This window comes from Leucopleurus acutus (assembly GCF_964270905.1).
Source record: "Leucopleurus acutus genome assembly, chromosome: 15".
NCBI classification, from domain to species: Eukaryota; Metazoa; Chordata; class Mammalia; order Artiodactyla; family Delphinidae; genus Leucopleurus; species Leucopleurus acutus.
Genome location: NC_139157.1, coordinates 52725675 through 52741746, shown reverse-complemented (window position 1 = coordinate 52741746; position 16072 = coordinate 52725675). Strand labels below are relative to the sequence as shown.

The following is a 16072-nucleotide window of genomic DNA, read 5'->3' as shown; positions in this document are numbered from 1 at the left end:
AATTTAGGAAAATCATTATCATGAAAGGCTGCCATGGTTTCAAAGAGCATCTCTTAGTATTTACTGCACTCTATGACCTCTAAAAAAAAGCGCAAGCAACTTCATGCACACACACACACAGCCCCTGCCAGTTTCACTTAAAAGTCTCATTCTCTTCATCGCCACTGAGTGGAATTAAAAACAGTTGGTCAAGCTCCACTAATCGACAGCTGCTTGCAATTAGATGAAGCATTTAGAGCCATTCTCTTAACTACCTTCCCCACTGCCTAAGCATTCAGCATGAGCAATACACCGTGATAATTTGCCAGAATGTTTAACTTATCTCCATCTCTAGTGGTTTCTATACCTTCCTTATTTTCTCCAGTCTTCCCACACACTGTCTGACTCTTCCAGTTCCTCTTGTTAAATTAGGGGTATACAGAGAAGAGATTATACAAAACCAGGTCGAGCTGCTTTGTGCTAAGATGGAAAATTCTACCCAGGCAACTATTAGAGGGCAGAGTAAGTCTTGATGTTTCTCAAAGAGAAGAGAAAAGACGCCCTTTTTCCTCTTTTTTTTTTTTAAAACAATGAACCGGAAAGTTCACTGTAATTTTTCTCATCAAGGATGCTGATGAAAAATAACAGTGCCTGGGCTTTTGTAAGCTCTTCCCAATTCTCCATTAATTCTGGAGTAGGGAGAAGATGCACAGATCACTTTATTCCATTTTTTCCTTTACAAACTGGGCATTAAGAGTCGAGATGCTTTCCCCAAGATCCCAGAAAAAAGTGGCAGAGCATGGCCCGAATCCAACTCCCTGACTCTCAGTCAGTCCAGATGGCTTTCTGCTACTTCAGCTCCCTTCGCTAAAGAGAAAGTCTTCCAACTCTTCTAGGAGGCAGGGGTCAGCACGGCTACACCACTTGCCCAGTCCAAGGGGTAGAGCAGCTGTCCTCCCAAACCTCTCCAGCCAGGAACCCACTCTGGGGCTTAAAGTAGAAAAAAAAAACAAACAACAACAGAGATGATATGGCTTCACCTGTGCAATCACCCCTCTCACTCCCCCACCTAAATAAGAACCTCACAAACTCAACCACATTCAGGGTCACATAACCATGTGTTTTCTCTGTCTCACGCTCCCTGATGCTGATCACCATCCCATACTCACCTGACCTGTTGTGTGGTAAAGGGGGCAGGAGGGGAATGCAGGGGATATTGGAGGAAGGGAGGGGAGAAGAAGCGAGAGAGACGTAGGGCAATCAGCAGAAGGGAGCAGTTACCCACCCAAAATTCAAGAAGCGGAGCGAGAGTCGAGACCAGAATGGGAGCTCTCATGCCCCAGACTGCAGGCCCACAGCCCTGGCTTTTCCCAGCTTTGCCCCTCTAGAGGCTAATCCCCTTTCTTCCAGAAACCTCCTCCCCACATGCCCAGACAGTCATGGAATCTTCCTTCTGTATCTGAGGCCAATTCACTCCTATTTAACTCATTAAATATGAGTTAATATTTAATTAATTCATATTAAACTCATTAATTCATTCATATTAAACTCATGTTTCCATTATACTTACAGCGGAGTTATCCTTATATTTTTTCTGCTTCAAAGTCTTTCTGTTGATCCTTTTATGTTCTGTTTTATATAGATAGATAGATAGATTCCTATTACATATAGAAAGTTAGATAAAGATATATAAATAGAGATATAAAGAGAGATTGAGATAAATTTTTTAAAGTTTTTCGGTGGCCATAAATGTTCTAAGTGTCAAAACATACTATTCTGGCTCTTTCCCATCTTGCAAGATGGTGGATGAAAAAACAGAGAAGCTGGATATAAGGAGAAGAAACCTAAAGCCAAGAAGGCTGATGCCAGGGCAAGGTTAAGAAGCGTAACCTCAAGGCCAAGAAAAACACCTCAGAAGGGGAAACCCCACCACAACCAAAACCCCATCCTAGTCAACGGAATTGGAAGCTTTTCCCCATCTGCTATGTGTTCCAGCAAGGCCATGGCGAAGAGGAAGTCACCGGCAGCTACATTTAAGGTTGAAAAGAAAGAGACATTTCTTGCTTGGGGGTGACAGAAATGGTGGGACCTGAGTGGATAAGCGTCACAGAATGCCTGGATACTGTTCTACTGAAGATGTGCCTTGAAAGCTCTCGAGCCACCAAAGAAAACCTTTCCGTCAGATGTAAGGAAGCTGCGAGCTAGCATCACTCCCAGCACCGTTGTGAGCAACCTCACTGGGTGCCACAGAGGCATGGCGGTGGTTTTCCTGAAGCAGCTGAGCGGTAGCATGCTGCTTGTGACTGGACCTCTCATCCTCAATCGAGTTCCTCTGCTAGAACACACCAGAAATTTGTCATCTCCACCAAAACTGGTAAGTGGTGTGGAAATCCCAAAACATCTCCCTGAGGCTTATTTCAGGAAGAAGAAGCTTCGTAAAGCCCAGACACCAGGAAGGTAAGACCTTCGATGCAGAGAAAGGGAAATCCAAGCTTACAGAGCAGAGCAAGGTTGACCTGAGAACCCTGGACTCAAAAACTCTGCGAAGAAATCAAAGTTGTTCCTCAGCTCTAGGGCTACCTCTATTCTGTTTTCTCTCACAAATTGGTGTTCTAAATTTCTTACAAAGAACCTAATTAAATAACTGATACATTTCCCCAAAAAATATAATTCTGGTTAGTGTAGGTATTACGTTTATCACAAGTATAAAGCTAGTCAACATAATTATAAATTGTGTAGATAATTATTAAATATATACAATGTATCAGAAATGAATCTCTTAATGAATTCAATGACCCTGTTTTGTATCCCAATTAATTCATGTATCTGTGATTTGATAGTACTTAATGCTAAATTATGACAGTTTTCAGAGTCGATTCTTTTTCTAATTTTTCATTTTTAGAGAGGTAAGAGAAAGTGCTTGTTTTATCCACCTAAATAAATAGAGGAAAGGAAAGTTTTGTTATAGCAATGACACTAAATGCTAGTCTCCTTTCCAGTTATACGTCAAAATAACAAAGTGATCCATCATCAAAAATAATTTTTAATGCCCTGCCGCTGACAGCTTACTTAGGGCCTCCTTCAATTTTGCTGAAAGCCGAGAACCAGAGACCCATTGCCTCGAGAACAGATTTTGTTTTTATTCCACATAAGAGTCTTTTACTTTTTCAACACCAAGGTTTTTTGAGGTCTTTTATTTTTTTGAGTTATTTTATCTTTTTCAGTTATATTTTGAGTTATTCCTTGTTTTATCCCCCAAGTGATTTTTACACCCTAGGACAAGGTACCCTAGCAAGATTCACTAGGAGATAAGTTTGCCTTTATTCATAAAGAGGTAGAAAAGGTAAATAAGTACTACCAAAATACTGGCCATTGGGTTGATCCATTTTAGGAGAGCACAAAGGAAGATGATTCTCTTAACAGTACATGTGCCCGCATACCCCTTAGAAAGTCTTGATGCTATCCAGGAATGTGCGCATCCCAATTTGAATGTCACTCGACTAAAGACCCCACATGATCTAGTCCCTACCTACTTTCCAGTCTCTATTCAAATCCTTCTCTTGCTCATGTTTTTAGTTCCTCTGGTTTATTGATGTGATATTCCTGCTGCCTGAAAGCTATTTTCTCAGACATCATCTCTGACTATCCAATATATAATAGGTTTCCCAGTTTCTCTCTCTCTCATAGTTCTCTTTCCTAACATTTAATCACAAACTGCCGTCAGATATTTATTTGTAGTTATTTAAGTAGCCCGCTAGACCAGTGCCTAATGTGGTCCCCTACCAGAACCTTTAGCATTAATTGAGAACTGGATAGAAATGCAAATTCCCAGGCCCCACCCCAGACGCAATGAATGAGAAACTCTGAAGCAATCTGTATTTTATTAAGTCTTCCAGGTATTTCTGATGCTGCTAAAGTTTGAGAACCACTGTACTGGGTCATAATCCCCATGAAGAAAGAGCCTATGACAGTTTTCTTTTTTTTTTGTTTTTGCGGTACGCGGGCCTCTCACTGCTGTGGCCTCTTCCCGTTGCGGAGCACAGGCTCCGGACGCGCAGGCTCAGAGGCCATGGCTCACGGGCCCAGCCGCTCCGCGGCATGTGGGATCCTCCCAGACCGGGGAACGAACCCGTGTCCCCTGCATCGGCAGGCGGACTCTCAACCACTGCGCCACCAGGGAAGCCCCCTATGACAGTTTTCTTCATCACTATATACCCAGGCCTTTGCCCAGTGGCTGGAACATAAGAGATGCTCCATAAATATATACTGTTGAATAAACTCAAATAAGACAAAAGCTTGCCCACAATAAGAAATACATTTATTAAATATATGGAAATAGGGACTTCCCTGGTGGCACAGTAGTTAAGAATCTGCCTGCCAGGGCTTCCCTGGTGGCACAGTGGTTGAGAGTCCGCCTGCCAATGCAGGGGACATGGGTTTGTGCCCCGGTCCGGGAGGATCCCACATGCCGCAGAGCGGCTGGGTCCGTGAGCCATGGCTGCTGGGCCTGCGTGTCCGGAGCCTGTGCTCTGCAACAGGAGAGGCCACGACAGTGAGAGGCCCGCGTAACGCAAAAAAAAAAAAAAAAAAAAAAAAAGAATCTGCCTGCCAATGCAGGGGACACGGGTTCGAGCCCTGGTCCGGGTAGATCCCGCATGCCACGGAGCAACTAAGCCCGTGAGCAACAACTACTGAGCCTGCGCTCTAGAGCCTGCAAGCCACAACTGCTGAGCCCACGTGCCACAACTACTGAAGCCCGCATGCCTAGAGCCCGTGCTCCACAACAAGAGAAGCCACTGCAATGAGAACCCTGCACACCACAACGAAGAGTAGCTCCCGCTCGTTGCAGCTAGAGAAAGCCTGTGTGCAGCAACGAAGACCCAACACAGCCCAAAATAAATAAATAAATATTTTAACATATATATATATATATGGAAATATATACACACACATATATATGTGTATATGTGTGTGTGTGTGTGTGTGTATATATATATATATATATATATATATATATACACATTTCACAAAGTAATACCTTTACTACATGCCATGGACTCCAAACATTCTCTATCCTATTTGTTTTATTCATTTTCCTCCTTTTTTTCTGGTAAGAGGACCCCCAAATTTATTTCATCCTCTGCTAATGGGTCTTATGTGCAGTTTGAAAACCCTAGTCACTAAGGCTGTTCTAAAGAAACCCACACTTACGGCCTCGTTCCTCTTTTAATCTGGAATTCCCTTCCCTCCCATCTCCTCACACCCCAGTCGCACTGATTCTTCAAGGCCCACCTGTCAGAGTGGATTTCTCTGTTGTGAAGGTAATCTTTCCCTCTTTTAAATTCCCCCCATATTTTCTCTGCACTCAGCTTATGTCTTTTCTTACTTGTTTCTTTTAATATGCTGTTTATGGAGTATCACTTTTCCTATTAAAGTTCATCCTTCAGCGCAGAATCCATATCTGATTCATCTTTGGACTCTTCACAGCATTTAGCATATAAATTCAAATGTTTCCTAAGTAAACTAGACCTTCAAGGTGCCAGGGCAAAATATTTCTAAAAGAAGTAGGATTTCAATGGGTGGCTGAGAGAGGGAGGGCAGGTGAGAAAAAAGGAAGCATATGGGCAAAGTGCCCGTGACAGAAAAGGAAGGCACACGCAGGGTGTGTTATGTGTGTCGTGGAGCAAAGGCGGGAAAGGCGGGTGTGGCCAGACGGCAGAGCAGACTTTTCTGCAAGGAAAGGAGAACCATCACAGGTCTATGGCTGTTTTCTGTTTTTCTGCTTTTAAATGACTATTTTGGTGGCAAGATGTAAGCGATATAAGGGTGCAGAGGCTATGAACATGTGCCTCTCGGACCTCCTGCATATTCCAGCACATTCAGCGGCCCCCAGCTGCTGCCCCTGTGGACCCACCACTGTGTTCATGCTGAGGACACTATTTCCCGGCTGCCCCCAGCCAATCACTGGAGGAAGTAGCACTGACCCTTTCCTGTGAGACACGGGACTCCTTCGACTTTGGCTCAAGGACTCCCACTACTTGGGCGCAATTCTTTGAAAACAACTCACTGCAGTGTGAGCCTTCCCATTGCCGTCTCCTCCTTTCTTCCAGCCAGATCTGCACTGCAGGGTGACATTCTCCCCACCATCCCTGCCTCCTCACGTTAATCCTTCCCAAGCATTTCCCCTAAAATATCTCCTACACTGCTGATCCTGTCTTGGCCACTTCTCTGGGGATATGAACCAACTGCAGAGGAGGAGATAAGATCAGAAAGGAGGTAAGAGGCAAAGAGGTAAGATGGACATCCTGGGCATTAAAATACACATATGCCTGAAAATATACCCACGTGTTCATTAATGTATACATACAGATACTGAACTACAATAGACACTCAAACTTACTGAAATTACCAAAACTGAAGGAAGGAAGAGTTCACCTAGGAAGCCACTGTTAGGAAAAAAAGGCAGATCTTTCATCAAACCGCATTTCTGAGTAGGCATAAATCTATCCAAGGTCAGATAACACGAGACAATCTTTCACAAAATGTGAGATGCCCTGCTGACCAGAACTCTCTCGCCCTATCACATGCTGCCAGAGAAGATTGGACCACAAAATACAAGCAGATGTCAACACTTTCACCTTCCACCTTCTAAATATCGCTGATTGGGCCAAGTTTCATTTCACTTATTGGGCCACTTTCCATGTTAGGGGAGAAGGGTTGAGAAAGGGCGGAAGAAAGCATTAGGATTCAAGTTTCATATCTGCTAAAGTAAACTGATGTTGCTTACTGCTGGGTTTCAAGAGAAAAGCTTCCCTAAATGAGGCAACAGTTGTTCAGAGGAACACATAGACTTGAGGTAGGCAAATGTTTTCTGTAAAGGGCCAGATAGTAAATATTTTTGCTTCTATGGGTCATGAGGTCTCTGCTGCACCTACTACTCTGCTGTTACAGCCCAAAAGCAGCCATTGACAATACAGAAATCACCGTGTGGCTGCATTCCAATAAAACTTTATTTACAAAAACAGACAGTGGGCCAGATTTGGCCCATGGACCATCATTTGCCAACCCCTGATACAGAGCACTAGGACTGTTTCCCCAAAATACCCTCTTCTGGTTTGGATGTGGATACTCCACCTGCTTTCTAATCTTTTATCTACTTACTACAAAAGGCACACAATTAAAATCTAGTTGAAAATGATCAGCTATATTAAACACCAATGCTAATAAGGGAAATGACTATGAAACAAGCTATGGCCTGGAGGAAAGGAGGCAAAATCGTCATCAGACTTCATCCTGAAGTTACTTTTATCTACCGGACCATTGGTTCTCAAAGTGTGTTCCTTTTTTTTTTGTTTTGTTTTGTTTTTTTGTTTGTTTGGTTTTGCGGTACGCGGGCCTCTCACTGTTGCGGCCTCTCCCGTTGCGGAGCACGGGCTCCGGATGCGCAGGCTCAGCGGCCATGGCTCACGGGCCCAGCCGCTTCGTGGCATGTGGGATCTTCCCGGACCGGGGCACGAACCCGTGTCCCCTGCATCGGCAGGCGGACTCTCAACCACTGCGCCACCAGGGAAGCCCCAAAGTGTGGTCCTTGTACCAACAGTACCAGCTGTGCCAGGGAGACTGTTACAAGTAAAAAATTCCTGAGCCCTGTCCCAGACCTACTGAATCAGAATATATGAGTGGGACCCAATGTTTTAACAAGCCCTCCAAGTTATTCCGATGCAAGGTCAAGCTTGAGAAGCATGGAGCTATGTCTGAAGCTGCCTGTGCCTCAAATTCTCCAGCAGCAAAGTAAGGATGTTGAAATCTTGTTATTTTCCCCTATCGCTAAGGTCACAGAGATTGCCAGGACCTGGCTGAACACACTTAAAGTGGTTCACTGAAGCCTATTAGTGTTTAAGTCAAAATACATGTTCTTTTCTTCTTCTTTGAATTTGGATCATCTGCCATTTAGAAGAAAAGATGATTCAGTTCTAAATCAAGTATATATTCGTAAAGATTTTCTTCAGCTTGATTTGTATATTGATCAATAGAGTCCCTAGAATTGTAGAGATAAGATATATAACTTGTAATGGGGATCAGAACCCATTGGCCGAAGCCAAGATTTGTGTACCACAGGTGTGTGGAATTAGGTAATACCCAAACCCTTCCTAAGTACCTCTTTGCAGCCCTAACTTATGTGGGGACCAAGGAGAATCCTGGGGGAAATCTCAAGCCTATCTATGACTGGGCATCGGATATTCAGAGACCTATCTGGGAGGCCTGGTGGGGTACACGGGGAATGGAAATGAAGAATGAGAAGGGAACAGAAGCCAGATTTCAAGTCTCCCCCTTCCCCACTTGCACACACACACCAAAGTAAAATTGACCATTACTAATGGAAAGTCATCTGACCAACTGGATATGGCCCTTTAGAATGCCCTTTGGAGCCTAAACAGCTGAGCAGAGTCAGGTTCTGGGTGCGGCATGGCATATGAGCGATCTCCCCGCAGCTCTCCTAGAGGCACACGTGCACTCAGGGATACACAGTGCCTGGGTTCACTAGGCTTGTGCATGGAAAAGGCAGGCTCACTAGGGGACTTCCCTGGCGGTCCAGTGGTTAAGACTCTGTGCTTCCACTGCAGGGGGCACAGCTTCTATCCACACACGCCATGCAGCCAATAATAATAACTAAAATTAAAAACTTTATAAAAGCTCAGTAAGTTCTATAATGTTCCAAGTTCTATAATGTTCCATGGGTCCGAGAGATTCGATCCTTGGTCGGGGAACTAAGATCTGGGCAGCCAAAAAAATAAGTAAAAAGTTTTAAAAAGCAGGCTCACTGGGCTTCCCTGGTGGCGCAGTGGTTGAGAATCCGCCTGCCGATGCAGGGGACACGGGTTCGAGCCCTGGTCTGGGAAGATCCCACATGCCGCGGAGCAACTGGGCCCGTAAGCCACAACTACTGAGCCTGCGCGTCTGGAGCCTGTGCTCCACAACGGGAGAGCCCATGATAGTGAGAAGCCCGCACACCGCGATGAAGAGTGGCCCCCGCTTGCCACACTAGAGAAAGCCCTCGCACAGAAACGAAGACCCAACACAGCAAAAATAAATAAATAAATAAATTTAAAAAAAAAAAAAAAAGCAGGCTCACTAAGTTCTATGATGTTCCAAGTTCCATAATGAGGCACTGGCAGCACAGCAGAGGCCAGGAGTTTTGCGGTCAGGAGCACCACAAGAGCTTTTATTAGGCACCTTTTGGGGACTTCCTCAACACCTGTAGAAGTCTATGCGAGGTCCTGGAGTTCCCAAGTGAGCCCGCTGGAGCCTGGATGCAGCAAGATTCTGGTAACCATGTTAATGTAGTTTCATGGTACCCATAAGATGGTGAGGCTGGGGGATGTCTGACACCCTTTGGGTCCTGTATCAGATACGCTCTGCCTCACCTTTCATTTATTCCAACAGTCACTACAGTGACTGGTTTTGCGCAGACTCCAACAAGCCTCACCCAGGTGTAACCCAAAGGGCCTCTACTCAAGCAAGCCTCTTGCCTCCCACCCCGGGGCTTCTCTGTTGAGACTGGGGAGAGGGGCAATTAATATGCACGTGGTGAAGCTTTGACCAGTGGGGATAGGAACTGATCAGTGAATATTTCCATCCGCTTCCCACCACCACCACCAAATGGAAGGCTCTGAAACCCATTTCATTCAGCTCATCAGGAAGACCTGGGGGATCAAGTAACCAGTCGCCCACAGTTGTGGTTGACTCTGTACAGCAGGCTTGTTTCGGGTCTCCCACTTTCTTTGCTTTGCAACCCTGTCCATTCCTGGTGATTCCTGGATCACACTCACCACATGAATATTCGCACTTGAACCTATGGTTCAGCCTCTCCTTTCTGAGGAGTCCAGGCTAAGACAGGAATGTTTCATTTTCACGTGACTTAGAAGTAATAATACATTTGTGGTCAATATAGGGCTTGTTGATCTTTCAAGACAAACAAATGGTACTATTTTCTATGATTTACAATAGTGTAATAATTTCATTACATTCCTCTAGCAAATATATATTGAATAATCCTCATCTATTTCCTTAGATTCCTAATCTTGCATTTCCAACGTACAACGTACAGTGAGCCTTCCCATGCCGTCTCCTCCTTTCTTCCAGCCAGATCTGCACTGCAGGGTGATGTTCTCCCCACCACCCCTGCCTCCTTTTTTTTAAAAAAGCTAAATATAACCACAGGCCAGAACTCTAAGAATTCATTAAACAATACTCCAGTGACCTGAAACAGCAGTATCAAACAAGTTGTGAAACAGACTCAAGATAGATGATGAGAAGAAATATAAGCAGAAAGAAGACACAAAAACGACAGTCTTAGTTTCAGCAAAGAGAATGAGCAACTGAAGACTCCCCTTCTGCAGCTACAATGCTAAATCATCATTTTCTGAAAACCAAGGGTAAAAATGTCTTCACTCATATTTAATTTCCTAGCCTAGCCTGCCCCTCCCTCACACCACCCCCATCCTCCCACTAAGGGACTTTTGCTTCTCTGAACTGGTGGTTGCCGCTTTATTCTGTTTTCTGTTTGAGGATTTAAAACTCTCAAAGATCATTTAGATTGCAGGCAAAATTCAAGGAGAATACTTTTATTAAGGGACAGAAAATAAAGCAAATGCAGCTAAGATTTTCAAAATAATCCGTAGGTTAAAACACTTCAATACTTATTTAAAAAACAAATTCTTGGAACACGAAGGTTGAGGATAGGGAGAAATTCCCATTTTAGATACTCTTTAATCCAAAATGGAAAAGGATGCAGGTGTGGATTGATTTTTCCACCTGTGGTATCAATTTTAATGTCTTGGACATCAGTGGAAAAATAACCTTCCTTCTTTGTCATAGCTGGCACATGGAGCACCTCACAGATCTCCTCAAAGACCCCTAATGCTGCTGGGCACCCCATACCATCAACCTTCAATCCTCTGCTGCCTCTGCCCAAGACCTCACCAGGTGCGAATCAGTTTTAATTCCAGAAAATATTCTTCTGGAATAATTCTTCTTCAAAGAGAAAACTTTAAGTACTATTAAACATACCCCTCGGGACTTTTGTCATCATTAGGACAAATTCTCAACCCTTGAAGCTCTCAGGGATTGCATCCCTAAGGATAGCGTAGGCTGGCCATCTGGTCCTTTGGCCTTGAACAACCTTGTTTTGATGACATCGCATTTTGATCACAGTGATGCAATCACCCTATAAAAAAGTACCACTTTGATATTATTTCAATAAAAGGATCAGATAATTTACTGAATAAATGATTTTGTTGAACTCAAGTTACATGAACACTTCTTTCAAACTCACCTTCTCTGCCCTCACAAATGTCTCTAGTAGTAACCCAGGACCCACACAGATGTGCTAGGGAAGGAAACCTCAGCTCATTGGATTTTTCCCAGCAAAATGAAATGGCCAAAATAAATAAACCACCTACATAATCAAAAGAACACATAATACTATATTTCTCAGCTCTCAAACGTGGCTATGTTCTGGCTAACAAAATAGAAACATTATAAATGTTTCCATTTTTTCCTAAGTTTATCTATAAATACAATATGATCCCCATAAAATTCCTTCATTTTTTTTCCCCTAGAGCTAGACAAATTGATTATCAAATTATTGGTTCTTCTGGGACAGGTCATTAAAAGAAGCTTTTATCCCTTTCCTCCTTCCTACTGTTAAAAGTGAGACGGCTGAAGCTGCAGCAGCATCTCAGGCCATGAGAGGTCTTGCAGATGAATGCCACATGCTTGGATGGTGGACCAGAAAGACAGAAAGAGCTTAAGCAACTGATGGTATTAGAACCACCATACCAACAGTGAACTCCTACATTCAACCTTCTTTTACCAGAGAAAACAAATTCTTTTCAAACACATTAAGCCACTCGGCTGGGTTTTTATTAACTTTAGCTAAACCTAGTTCTACCCGATACAATATACCATTGGCCAAGCAGCCAGCTGGTAGCACACATGATTCAAAATAAGTTCATCGTTTCTGATGTCCCCCACAAAATAATAAGATGTAATGATAAATGGATAGAGGAATGGAGAGAGGTAGATAGATACACGATACAGTAAATGTGGCAAAATACTAATGTGGAATATAGATGGTGGGTATATGCGCGTTCACTATATAATTCCTTCAACAATTCATAATAAAATGCTGAAAATCCTACTGACAAGCCATCAGTACCATTTATTATGCTTTTAAAAGATATCCCTCGTAAGGAGGAGTTTTGTAGCTTCTTTTCTCTCACGAACAAGGCCCCTTCTCTTCCTGTTCTATAAACACTATTGTGGCCTTAAAGTCTTAAAAAATAGAACTGGAAGTACTGCCAATGGGACAAACTGGGTGCAAGTAAAAATTTTAAAGGCTGTATAAACAGAAATCCATCTGGAAACATGTTTTCTCCATCAGCACAGTAAAAGCTAGAACAGAATTTCCTGATATAGATGTACTGTTTGACTCTCTGCAGATCCCACTGGGTACAAGAGAGAGGCCTCTTGCTCTTTAATTTAAAAGTAACTTTCACTCATAAAACGAGGCTAAGAATGTTAGAATTTCAACTCAGCTGAGCTCAGCACTGGGCAACATCCTTTTCTTCCCCTGTTAACTGTCCCTTCTCTTTCCCCATCATCACAGGGACATGACTAAGGAGATAGAATTTCAGCTTGGTCTTCCGATCAACTTGAAGCATTTCTGTTGAGAGAGTAACAACTGTGGTGTTGGATATTTTCCCATTGGTCTGTATTCTAAGCAAAGCAAGATTGGAAATGACTGCTGAACAATTCCTGGCAAGAATTCTAAAGTTTGCAGAAGCATTGCCTGCAAACTGTCAATATAGAAGAAAAAGTCTTTTCCTATTCTCCAAGATGCAGTAAAAATAGTAAGAATGTGAATCGGGGTTGCTGAAAACAATGCCAAAACACTGATTTGGACTATCATGTCTACTAAAAGAATCTATTCATTGGGACTAAAATGCCTTCAGAAAACGGTACAAATTTAATTCCAGAGAATTTAGCTCAGAACTCATCCAACGGTATTCATTTATTATATTTATTGAGAGATATGAGAGTAGACACTGAGCAAACTGAAGAACATAGATTCACATTGTAATCCCATAGAGTCACTTGTTTATGACTTACTGAAAATTTCTGCTTTCAAATCAACATTTTCCAAATTTGATCTCATCTCAGAAAGAATGCTCTTACAAAGCCTGGAGAAAACATCCTCAGCTGTGTTTAAATTATTCAGGGATGAAAAAGAATACAATTTACAGATACACTTAATTTTGGTAGAAAATCACCCACACTCCATGGCGTTTTATAGCATGGTCTTCTGGGAGAGAAACAAAGGCTGGAGAAGTTAAGACATTATAGACATTGTCAACATAAGGCAGAATATTAAGCACTTTACATGGCTTATCACCCCTGATCCTCACAAAATCTTGTAAGACAGGGATGGTTATTCTTCCCATTTTATAGATGAAGAAACAGAGGCTTAGAAATGTTTACCCAAGGTCACCTGTCAGTAAGTGGTGGAGCCAACAATGGGACCCAAGTCTGTCTGACGCCAGAGTCTGGTTTCTTAACCGTCATCTGGTATTGCTGTGACCCTTGAAAGTCAAGTGTCCCACAGAACACTCAGTGAGAGAGGGAGGGAGGAGGAGGGAAAAAGGAAGGAGGGACGAAGGGAGGGAGGAAGAGAAAAATCTGCCTAACATATAGGTTGGGAATATTGTAAAAGAAGCATTTAGAGGTTACAGATACGAAGTACTTCACATCAAATCTGGATGATTTCTTTGCTTCTTGCTTACTTTTTCATTCTTCATTTCCTCCTTGTTTCATTTCTTCTGGTAAAATTTTTTTAAAAAGAGGAGCAAGTACTTGTATCTTAATCAATTGTGAAATTGATTCATTGTAAACTACCTCTTCCTCCCTTCCATTTTGTCCAAATATTTATTAAACACCACTGTGTGCCAGACCCTGGCATTTCTATTCTACCTTCACTATAAAATAAATCCAATTTAATTTGCTTTTATTAATTAAGAGGAAAAAATATTTTAATTCTTGACACAGACTAAGACCATGAGGCACTAAACCAAAAGGCAACAAACGAACCGTCAGAATATTAAAAGTGTTGACATGAAAGAATTGGATGAAGCCTCATGTTCATGAACCAGACCAGATGTCCAGCCTGAGTGACTACTTTCCATGACCTTCACCATGAAAGACATGCAACCACTACTGATATTAAGGCCACTTGAGAAGGGCATTTTGTGGGAAGGAAAACAGATAAAGAGAGTGGATAGGAACCAGAGAACCAATGACCGTAGACGAGAAGAATTGAGAATACCTCATTTTCACTTTGTTTATGGCCTGGTGGCTCTGTGAGTTATGAGAAAATAGTCAAAACCTTGTCTATCTTGTTCACCATTGTAGACACAGCACTTGGCACTCTACGAGGAATACAGTAGGCACTCAATTTTAAAAATTGGTTAAATAGACAATTAGTTTATGAATAAGCCAGAAAATGACAAAGAAGCAGCGACTCTGATAAACAACAAGGTCCTACTGTATAGCCCAGGGAACTATATTCAATATTCTATATCCAAGTTCCATAATGGAAAAAAATATAAAAAAGAATGTGTATATATATATATATATATATATGTATAACTGAATCACTGTGCTGTACAGCAGAAATTAACACAACATTGTAAATCAACTATACTTCAATTAAATAAATAAATAAAAGAAGCAGTAACTTTATTGTCTCTGTTATTTGACACAAAAGGGAGAGCCATTCATCAAGAAAATGTTGACGTCTCTATATCCAATTTATGTACATCCAGAAATCTCTGACAGCCTAGAAAATCTATCATGAATCCGTATCTCACAGTAACCACACCACAGTAATCTATAACTCTAATATAAGATACAGTCATAGATAAGAGATATAGAAAGGCAGCACATGGAGGGAATGACTCACTTCCTTACTTCTAAACCTGTTTGGTTTCATAAAGAGATTTAGTAATCCTCAAGATATGTCATACCCCTGAGGGAACCTTCCTCTTGGAAAGATCACCTTGTTGGTTTCTGTTAAATGACCCCATCGACCACTGCCTTCCAAGCACCCTGAATCAAGAAATGATTGTGAAATGTGGGGAAATCTCATTTAGCTCAAATCATAAGGCCCTAAAGCCCTCACCAATAGTCACGATATTTAGTATGATCAAGTGTAATAGGGAAAGCAAATATTCTGCTCAGTTTTCCTCACTGATGTCACCTGTTTCTCTTCCTACCTCAACCTAAGGGGGTCTTATTTAATAGAGTCGTAATAGTTCAGTGTAAAAAAGAATTAGAACACGTCAAAATGACAATGTATTTCAGTAGTCATTTTTATTCAAGCCTTTTGAGTCCCTCAGCACACATTTGTTCCCTGTCTTAACATCAATCCTCAGTAGCCATTGAGAGTAATCGCCCTGGAACCACTCTGTCACAACTAGAGAAAAGTCAAGATATGACCCAAAGGAGCAAAAGAAGAGCAAGGCTCAGTGGAAGTGAGAAAGCACATCTGAAAGGGACACAGAGTAGAGGAAGCTGGCATGGAACCCAGGGTCCCTGAGAAAAACAAATGGACTAGCAGAGCTAAAATGGGTTATAAAGAATTTGAGTCTTGATGTGGTGATAACAGAGAATACTACTACCCAGAAAAAACATGAAGAAAGCGGTATATAGATGCATAAGAGAAAAAAAGGAAGCAAAGAGACAAATTAAATACAGTGTCAGAGTAATCCAAACTTAGGTGATGGAGACCTTGGCTAGAGCTGTGGTCATAGAAAAGTCAAGAAGGGACCAGATTAAAGGCTCACCAGACTGTGTGTCCTTGTTGCTGCATGTTTCTGGCACCACCATGCACAACACATTTATGGTGAATGAGTGGAATGAAGAATGAGAAGAAGAAGAAAAGTGACAGGCTCAGTAGCTATAGGATGGCTCTAAGTATTTGCTTCAAAGGAGAAGAAGTACCTGTGACAAGTTAGAGAAGCACAGCACTTGGCCA

At 42.2% G+C, this 16072-nt stretch overlaps 1 pseudogene across 1 annotated transcript in view; it reads left to right on the top strand.

Moving 5' to 3' along the window:
• The first annotated feature begins 1778 nt into the window (after nt 1-1778).
• The window catches only part of LOC309972002 (large ribosomal subunit protein eL6-like), a 75418-nt pseudogene continuing 61124 nt past the window's right edge, over nt 1779-16072 (top strand). Inside the window, exon 1 of the transcript in view lies at nt 1779-2489. The product of the transcript in view is annotated as a large ribosomal subunit protein eL6-like (transcript). The remainder of the gene's footprint in view (nt 2490-16072) is intronic.